Source organism: Lagopus leucura, unplaced genomic scaffold (genome assembly GCF_019238085.1).
Source record: "Lagopus leucura isolate 7727_CA_CO unplaced genomic scaffold, USGS_WTPT01 Super-Scaffold_100065, whole genome shotgun sequence".
Taxonomy (NCBI): domain Eukaryota; kingdom Metazoa; phylum Chordata; class Aves; order Galliformes; family Phasianidae; genus Lagopus; species Lagopus leucura.
The window spans coordinates 793,695-803,327 of record NW_024962309.1 but is presented as its reverse complement, the minus strand read 5'-3'; the positions used below and the strand labels follow the sequence as shown (position 1 = coordinate 803,327).

Below are 9,633 nucleotides of genomic sequence, written 5' to 3'. Positions count from 1 at the left end.
TTTTCTTTTTATCTCCCAGTAATTGGTTCATGCTGAGAATATGGGGAGTTTATATCCCCTTTAGTCTCCTCGGCCCATCACCTTCACAGAGGAAGCAATACACAATTGCATTTTTATGCCGTTACGGAGGGGGAGGAAGGCTGAGGTTATTCTGCCATGGAGATAGCACTGTTCAGAGCATTTTACCATGCTTAGAGTTTTTCTGCCACCTCACTATGTGCTCCCATGTGGTTATCACAGCTCTGTCATGAACACAGGAAATTAATCTATTGTAATTTCCATTCCAAAATAATCTATTGTATTTCCATCCAAAGATGAGCACTAGGGAAAGAAATTAAATTAAAACCCCTGTTGTGAGAGACACATCTTGGTGTTTTTCAGGAGAGGAGGAGAGATGCCCTGCCTATGAGAAACCTTCATGGTTCCATCCCGTTTGCTGCTTGGTGGAGCACCAGCACCATGTTTACACAGATCTGGGAACCATTGCATCACATGCATATCAACCTCTGCTACTCCACATTTACAGACGGAATTTTCAGCACTGGTGTTTCCACTTGGTGAGGTTGGGACTGATGTTAATGGAGTTCCTAGTTGACAAGTGCAGGCTTTACACCACTGGTGTGCTGATTAGTGGAACTGGTGCACAGCTGCAGTAAAATTTAAGTTCAATGGGGGTTGTTCTTTTATTATTTTAATTAATGTTTATTTTTTGGTTGGACTCAATGATCCTTGTTGATCCTTTCCAACTCAGGATATTCTGTGATTCTATGAAATACGCTGTTTTTCATAAGGAAACCTGTTTTCTTTTAAAAATCAATTCCTATCTGAATTGATGTGTTTTGACCAAATGAAATAAATAAATGAACTTACCAGAATTAAAAAAAAAGTTATTTAAATTACTGTGGGCACTTCAGGTGTAGATACTAAATAAACTTTAAACACGTGCAACAGCATGACACACAAGATGACACTAAGGTTTAGAGAGGGCATGCAAACTTTCTCAAACATCTTTTGCCTGCTACAGCATGATTAGAAATGTGTATATATGTGTATATGATACGAAGTTGGGAGGATTGGCTGACACGCCTGAAGGCCGTGCTGCCATTCAGCGGGACCTGGACAGGCTGGAGAGCTGGGCAGTAAGAAACCGGATGAGGTTCAACAAAAGCAAGTGTAGAGTCTTACACCTAGGGAGGAACTGCATGTACCAGTACAGGCTGGGGGATGAACTGCTGGAGAGGAGCTCTGCAGAGAGGGATCTGGGTGTCCTGGTGGATGACAGGTTGGCCATGAGCCAGCAGTGTGCCCTCGTGGCCAAAAAGGCCAATGGCGTCCTGGGGTGCATTAAAAAGAGCGTGGCCAGCAGGTCGAGGAAGGTGATCCTCCCCCTCTGCTCTGCCCTGGTAAGGCCTCATCTGGAGCACTGCGTCCAGTTCTGGGCTCCCCAGTACAAAACAGACAGGGACCTCTTGGAAAGAGTCCAGCGGAGGGCCACAAAGATGGTGAGGGGCCTGGAGCATCTACCTATGAAGAAAGGCTGAGTGAACCAGGCCTCAAGAAAGCCTTGAGAAAAGACGACTGAGAGGGGATCTAATCCAGGATTATAAATATCTGAGGTGTGGAGACCATAGTGGTGAGGCCAGTCTCTTTTCAGTGGTACGTGGAGACACGACAAGGGGAAATGGACATAAGCTGCAGCACAGCAAGTTTTGCACGAATGTGCACAAGAACTTCTTTACAGTGAGGTGACGGAGCACTGGAACAGGCTGCCCAGGGGGGTTGTGGAGTCTCCTTCTCTGGAGATATTCAAGTCTTGCCTGGATGCTGACCTGTGCGACCTGGTGTAGGGAACCTGCTTTGGCAGGGGGGTTGGACTCGATGATCTCTAGAGGTCCCTTCCAACCCCTACAATTCTGTGATTCTGTGTAGCAGCAAGGCTAGCAATAGGAAGAAATGTTATGCTCTTAAGGCAAAATGGAGCATTGCAGCTGGATCTTGTCTTTGTGTGAGACAAAAATAGCTAGAATGTACCTAGATTGTCTGTTACATAGAGGCCTTCTTGTCTTGAAATTCAATTGCTCTCCTGTTCAGGAAAGGAGAACTCTGTGTAATGAACAGATGGGAATAGAATCATGGAATCATTAAGGTTGGAAAAAAACTCTAAGATAACCAAATCCAATCCCAGTCCATTCCCACCGTGCCCACTGACCATGTCCCTCAGTGCCACATCTCCACAGTTCTGGAACACCTCCCCGAACAGAGACACAACCACCTCCCTGGACGTCCTGTTCCAATGCATTACTACTCTTTATGAGAAGGAATTGCTCCAAATATCCAATCTGAACCTCCTTTGGTGCAACTTACGGTCATTAATTCTCATCCCATCACTATTACCTGGGAGCAGAGGCCAACCACAACTCACCAGAACCTCTTTTCAGGGAGTTGTAGAAAGCAATAAGTTCTCCCCTGAGCCTCATCTTCTCCAGACTAAACCATCCCAGTTCCCTCAGCTGCTCCCCATGCAACTTGTGCTCCAGACTCTTCACCAACTTTGTTGCCCTTCTTTGGACATGCATCTCACTTCTGGAAAGATGTGGGAATTACCAGCCTTCAAGCCATTCCCTCATTAATGGCAGATGCAACCCCCTGTGTAATTCAGCATGGCTGAATCCTGGTGCGAGAGCAGGAGGAGCCATCAGGCTATAATCTACTGACAGCTGATGTATGGCAACATGCCCAAAGAGTTGTGCTCAAGGAGAGACCTTGGCTGGTGACAGATGGCAGAATACTGACCACAGCAACTGGAAAAGCCCTGAGGACGCGTGGTGACCCACATGATGTGTTTCTGTGGTCTGAACTGTGAGCAGTGGATAATTCATCAGAATACTTGTACTCCTTGACAGCTACTGTGAGGGCTCTGTCAAGGAGGATACCAGCTTACGGGCACAGAGATGGCATGCATTCATTCAAGGGCACATCAGTTTGGATTTTCTTGTTGTGATATAGAAAATGACTGCAGAGATGTAAAATGTGTAGCTGCATGAGTTGTATCAGTTTTGCTGTCAAAGTAATCAACTATATTTTTCTGGCTAGATTATAACTGATGAGTATTTATGTAACCTAACTGAATTATCTATAGTCCAGACTTTTAAACTAGTTATTATAATCCAATTTTGTCTGATTACTGGTTAGTGGCCATAATTTAATCTGTAATGCCTTTAAAAAAGCCTTTTTTCCTGTTTTAAAGTGCACAACTCAAGATGAAAATTCAGGGATTTTTTTTTTTTTTACTGTACTTTTCCTTCAGGCAGAGACTTTTCAAGCAACCTCAGAGTAGCTTTTAGTGTAGGGACTTGTTTGAATGCTGAAAATGAAATATGATTTATTTCATTTGGTTGGTGTGAATGGAGTGTACTCCTTCAATGCCAGCTGGCAGAATCACGTTGCTGTGGAAAAGATTGTGTAGAACAGTACCTAATGCGAAGATGAAAACTTCTTTGATTTCTATGACAAGGACATGATTCTGGCATTCAGTTTCATCAAAGAAAATTAGATCAACTAGATTTTCTAGATTTTTAGAGTCACTTTTATAAATCCCCGGTTTTATGGCTGGGAGGTTCATTTTTGTTCCTATGCAGTCTGCTCTAGTGGCTGGACTTTAGTACCATGGGCTTGACAGTAAAATTGGATTTCAAGGCATGCTGCTGTCAAAACGCCCTCTTTCTTTGACAGACTTGTGTGATGCAACCACTAAAAGAAATTTTCAGTCAGCCAGAAGCTGGTATCTGTAGCTATCATCGTGCAGATCTGGGGTGAACATGGAGATGGTTCATTAGGACATCAGAGCATCACAAACAAACAACAAAAGGAAGGATGGAAGAAATAAGCTATATCCCTTAAAACCAGTGAGTGACTGCCCCAGTTCCCAGGTACAAAGGATGTTAAAGTAGAGCTATGGACACAGGCAGCAGGTTGTTGCAGGAGGACTAGAGCTTGAGATCTGAGGTTGTACTAATGATCCTTGTCATGCTGTGTTACATCAAGCACCAAGCACAGCCAGGCAGGTACCACCAAGCAGAATTACCAATTCTCTGAAACACCATGCAAGTGAGTCCTAGTGAGTATTGCCAGTCCAGGATCTCTCCCTCCTCCCTCTCACCTTCCAATGTGAACACAGTTTCAGTGTCAATGAAATTAAGTGCACTGGCAGGCAGACAGAAATGCAGCAAATGTCAGCTAACTGCATTAGGCAATGGTAACACCAGCTTCACGTTGCATTTGTAGTGCTGTCTGGAGGAAGGTGCTTCATCGTCGTTGTACACAGATGTCTTAAATCCCGCTTCCACAGATGCTGCTATCCTTAGGAATTGGATTAGAGCTATTTTGTGGCAACTCGTCAACTCTGTGGTGCATCCCTTAAATAAACAAAAGTCACGTTCACATTTGCTTGAGGCTACAGAGAATTCTGATGAAAGTCTGTCTTTGAAAACAGGTGGGCAAGAGCTTTATTAGTCCTGTGGCACAGCAAATTCTCTCACACACTCACACTTTTATATATAACACCTTAATAACTCTTCTCCCTTGATTTGGGGTCACTTTGCTCTGTGTTACAGTGCTGATAGCCAGGCATGGTACATTAAAGATATTGCATGGACACTTTGTGTGTCCTTTGCTATCTTTCATCTCCTTGCTGATTAATTAAGGCATCTCTCAGTGGTGTACATGCTAAAACCAACAACTTGCTATACTTTGCTTGACCCTGTTAGCATTTCCTAATTAGAAAGTGTGATCAAAAATTGCTGCCAACCTCAAACCCAAGTGTTTGATATAATATTGATTTCCCTTATAATTCACTTGAGGGGTGTCATCCATCATTGCTTTGGCTTCAATAGCCTCATTCCCCATCTTCTTGCCTGGGATAATGCACCTCCAGTAAGGTGTGTCAGGGTCTCTATCAGCAGCATCAGTGGGTAGAACAAGGTTTTCTCACCATTTCTTAAACATAAGGCTGATTCGGAGAAAGAAAAGTTTGGGAAGTGTTCCTGAAGCAGGGAGTGAACAGTCTGCTCTGAATGCAGCCTCTTCTGCACTTTGGCCAATTTCACTTGCTTTAACTTTCTGCAGTAAGATGAGGGATGATAGTGCATCCTCTGGAGTACCATTGCAAGACTGGAATTCCTTCTGTTTTCTGTCTCCTGTCTCCTGCAGTCTCTGGTTCATTTTCTGGTCTCAGTAGGCAACACAAGGAACCAGATTAGTGTTGTCATTGTCATTTAACACACAGAGGTGTACAGAAGTGGGTTAAAAGACATCTAGGCTTACACAGGGCAACTGCTTCAACCTGGCTGTCATATTTCTATGTCTTCCTGATATCTCTAAAGCAAAAGGACAAAAAGAAAGAAAATGAGTTCTGGATATAGTTTTGTCTTGCTGGGATACTTGAAAATGCAGGAAGGTGTAGACTGACCAAACTCTCATGCAAAAGAAACCAAACAGTGTTCTCACTGAGTAGGATTCACACGGATATTTCTTGCATCTTTAATCAATTCTGGGATGTCTCATTTTGTAGCAATGATGTCTAAGGTTGTATGGGAACTGCTGAATCACGTCCTGAACCTCTGATTGATCACCTGAGGCAAGCAATGAGTCAGCCCTGGGAGCACAGGTGAAGGCAATTCAGCTGTGCTACCGGAAGGGCTGGAGCCTGGCTGCACCTCTCCTAGACCTATTGAAGAGCTGACTAGTAGTGAGGAAGGATCTCTTTCTGGAGATCCCTCCTTTGGAGTTCTCCAGTGAGCCCAGGACAAGGATAAGCACTCTATCTATTCTTTTTTTGGTGTATTAACCTGTTTAGCCAAGCTCTCGTGTATATTTTGTAGTTATATCATCTGTGTATTTCTTGATTGTAAAAGGTAGAGTAGATGAAAGCATTAACCAATCTGTATTGGTCTGTTTTATAATGGGCAGTATCTGCCATAGCTCAGAATTCCTTCTAAAAAAGAAAAAAAAAAGCAGAAAAAACTTTGTGTTTTTAATTTCCTTTGTATACTTTACTTTACTTTTGAACTATCAGTTTATAACATTTACTTTTTCATCAAGCACAGTTTTCCTTGCAGCTCTATTCTTGAGATGCCTCCACATTGCAATGCAGAAGCAGTTTAGGCTATGCAAAATGAAAATTCAAGTGTTTAATTATTTCAGCAAAGCACGCTAATTATAGATATTTGTGGCCTTTCCATTGCACAGCAAAATTTCTTTTATTAAGAGCACTTGCATCTTAAAGAAACTCCGTTTTTTCTTCTGTCAGATCTTGGAGGACATTTGCAAGCAGAAATGTAGATAGCAACCCAGTGCATTGCAGTGTAAATATTTTGAGGTAAATAGCCTGTTTTTGTAAGTGCCATCGAAGTGTTTGTTGCATCAACAAATCCTCAAGAGTTTTCATTTTTCATATATATTTTAATACATATAAAACAAGCATAAATTTGCAGTTAGAGAGGCACTCCCACAGCACCAGGGCTCCTCTGCTCTGTAATTGTCTCCCTCTCTAAATGACGAGTATGAAATCTGTAGCTCTCTCCTAAATTATAGCTTGCAGATTATACCATACATTTGCTCACGTATCTGTAATTCTTCTTATTATTTCCAAAGAAAAAAAAAAGTCTTTTTCCTTCATCTTCACAATTTCTGCGTGTGTCAAAAACAATGTGTTCCTTTTCCCTGCTGTACAGCAATATCCAGATTCTGTACACAGCGAAATATCTTTAGAGCAAAAGATAGAAAGAAGGGAAAGAAAATTAGCAGTTATAAACTCAGCATTAAAAGAATTAGTGATTAGCAGCTTAATTATGAGCAAGACCTCTTGAAAAAGAAACAGCAAAATGTAACCTGTCATAACGGGTTGATAACCTGCACAATGAAGCTGCAGATTTTTGTAGGCCAGGAGACAAAAACTGAAAATGAGCACTTGATTAGTTTAGATTGTGATGTCAGAGGTGTAACTGTCCTGGCTGTTCTTTAGCCAGATGATTTTCATTTCTACAGGTATCTCCATCCCTTTCCCATCAAACAGCTGTCTTAGCATTCGTTTTGATTCAAACTGTGACAGTGTTGGATTCCTTGATGCTCAGGATGCAACACACAGGTGATATAGATGTTACTGTGTCCATCCGTCACTCTCCCTCACAGGCATGGGGACATGACAAATGGGATCTCCCCGCAGTTGTTTATTGTTCATCTCCCTGTTTTCTGCCACTCTTGATTCATGCTCGTTTTGATTTCTATTTTGTGCCCCTGTGAGTAATTGCTTCTCCAGGCAGTTTTCTTTCTAAGCCAAGTGACCAAAATCTTAATTTTCATATTTGCAGTTTCCTGGATCCCTTTCACTTTCTTCCTCTTAGGAGTATTCGCACATTCCTCAGGATAAAAACTTTGGTAGGAGTGATTGGAGAATGCTATGATGCTTTGAAAAGGACATGTGGACAGAATCTGGAACACTTTGGTTGTGTTTCTCATGACATCAAGAAGGCCATGTAATGTGAGTATCCACTCAGCTGTGTTTTTAAATTATACTTTAAATTGCTTTTCTCCTACCATCTCTTTCCCTTCCTTACAAAGGCTTTTTGTTTGACCTTGACTGCTCAGAAGGATGAGATCTGAACAAATCTGATCACTACCTGCCTCAGGGGCTCCTAGCAAACCCCACAGCTCTTGCAGTCGTTACACCATGACATGATGCAAACTCGTTCTGCCCTGGTGAACTGGGAAGCATGAATGCCCACAAAGACAGAACTCAGATGAGGCACAGGAGAGCGCTTACCATGTGCTTCCCACAGGTTGCTTGGACATTAATGGTGTTTGTTATTAAAATAAGCAGTCTGGAATGGAGTTATTACTGTCCAAATATAGATAAGGAGATAATTGCAGGCTCTCTTCTGCTTAGGAATGGGGCATAGTTAAAATAGCTTTGGATGTGGAAACTGAGAAGAAATTGGGAATAGCGTCCTGAGCATAAATAGGGTCCAGGAGAAAAGATGACTATGCTACAAAGTTTTGCGTTGAGTTTCTGCCTTTGATAGAGGTCCAAAGAAACAAAGAATGTTCCAAGATGGTCTTAATGGGTCCCTTCCAACGAGTCCAACCCCTGGCTCCACACAGGACCACTCAAGCTTGGAGCCATTGCTTCTGCTCCTCACATCTCATTGCTTCCTGTAAAACCAAGATCTATTTTACTTGAAGAACAAACTGCAAATCTAGTAATTTTTAAGTGTCAAAGCCAGATTTTCTTTTTCTTTTCTTTTCTTTTTTTTTTTTTTTTTTTTTTTTTTTTTTTTTTCAAACAGTTCTCACTTACAATGGTTGCATTTGTTTGGTAGATCCTCTTCCCTCTCCCTTTAACAACCTGCATACAAACTTTTTCTTTTGCTTTGAATCAAACAAAACAGATTTGGAAATCCTCATAGCAGGAAAGGATAAATAAACATAAATGTGAGATTAGCTGTGCAAGTCTGATTGAATTCCATCATCTTGTAACACACCATGCTCTGTATGTAAGATTGATGCATGTTTGAGCAACAAGAACACAACTACACCTGCCTTTTATGAGCCACCAACAGCTGACTTTGTCCAGGTGATCCTCATGACTTCTTTTTTTCTCATCAGGGTCTAATTTCAGCCAAGCAGCACCTAGCAGCTCCACCATAGATCAAGATACTCTGCTGTTCCCTATATTTCATGGTGTCAGGACAATGACAGCCACAGTCCGCAAAGCTGTCACTGGAGCTGCTGCCATCAGCCTGCATTCTGCAAGGTTGTGCTCTGCCTTAAATTAACATTACGTTCTGGTGGTGCCCAGCACTCAGAATTTTCCTATTATGTGATCTCTGCATGGTTTTTTTTACCTCATCCATCATGCTGTCACTGCATCACTTTCACTTCTGCCATTAAATTGTATTTGCTTTACTCTGTGTTTTATTTGTTTGTTTAAAACGTGGAATTTCTTTTGTTACATTCTCTTCCTCTCTTCCTCTCTTCCGTTGCTTCTTCAGATCTTAAGGGTTTATTGAGATCCACAGATTCAAAAAAAAATTAATCCCCATAGGTTAGAATCATAGAATAGAATCATCGAATCCTTAGAGTTGGAAAGGACCTCTGAAAACCGTCTAGTCCAACTCCCCTGCAATGAACATGAGCATCCACAACTCAATCAGGTTGCCCAGAGCCTGGTCCAGTCTGCCCTTGAAAGTCTTCAAGGGTGGAGCAACCATCACATCTCTGAGCAGCCTGTTCCAGCGCCTCACCACTCTCACTGTAAAAGACTTTTTCCTTATATCCAACCTAAATCTACCCTTTTTAAGCTTGTAATCATTTATACTTGTTCTATCAACACAGTCCTTGCAAAGTGTCTGTCCCCTTCTTTCCTGTAGCTTCCTTTTAGATATTGAAAGGTGCTACCAGATCACCTCGGAGACTTCTCATCTCCAGGCTGCACAGTCCCAGCTCTCTCAGCTTGTCGTCATAGGAGAGGTATCCCATCCCTTGGATCTTGGAGTACAGATTCATGAAGTCTGTCTATACGTTTTCAAATTGATTTTGATTTTTTTTAAGTCAAATTTTGGTTCTCAAAAGACCAAA

General features: G+C 42.0%; 2 long non-coding RNA genes across 2 annotated transcripts; both read left to right on the top strand.

The window, feature by feature from the left end:
• The first annotated feature begins 5,790 nt into the window (after nucleotides 1-5,790).
• Nucleotides 5,791-7,075, top strand: LOC122188512. Its single transcript, XR_006181594.1, has 3 exons — nucleotides 5,791-5,912; nucleotides 6,308-6,376; nucleotides 7,045-7,075. It is a non-coding gene; the product is annotated as an uncharacterized LOC122188512 (long non-coding RNA).
• Nucleotides 7,076-7,124: 49 nt separating this feature from the next.
• On the top strand, nucleotides 7,125-8,934 carry LOC122188511. The gene is made up of 3 exons (XR_006181593.1): nucleotides 7,125-7,144; nucleotides 7,368-7,537; nucleotides 8,662-8,934. It is a non-coding gene; the product is annotated as an uncharacterized LOC122188511 (long non-coding RNA).
• The last annotated feature ends 699 nt before the right edge of the window (nucleotides 8,935-9,633 follow it).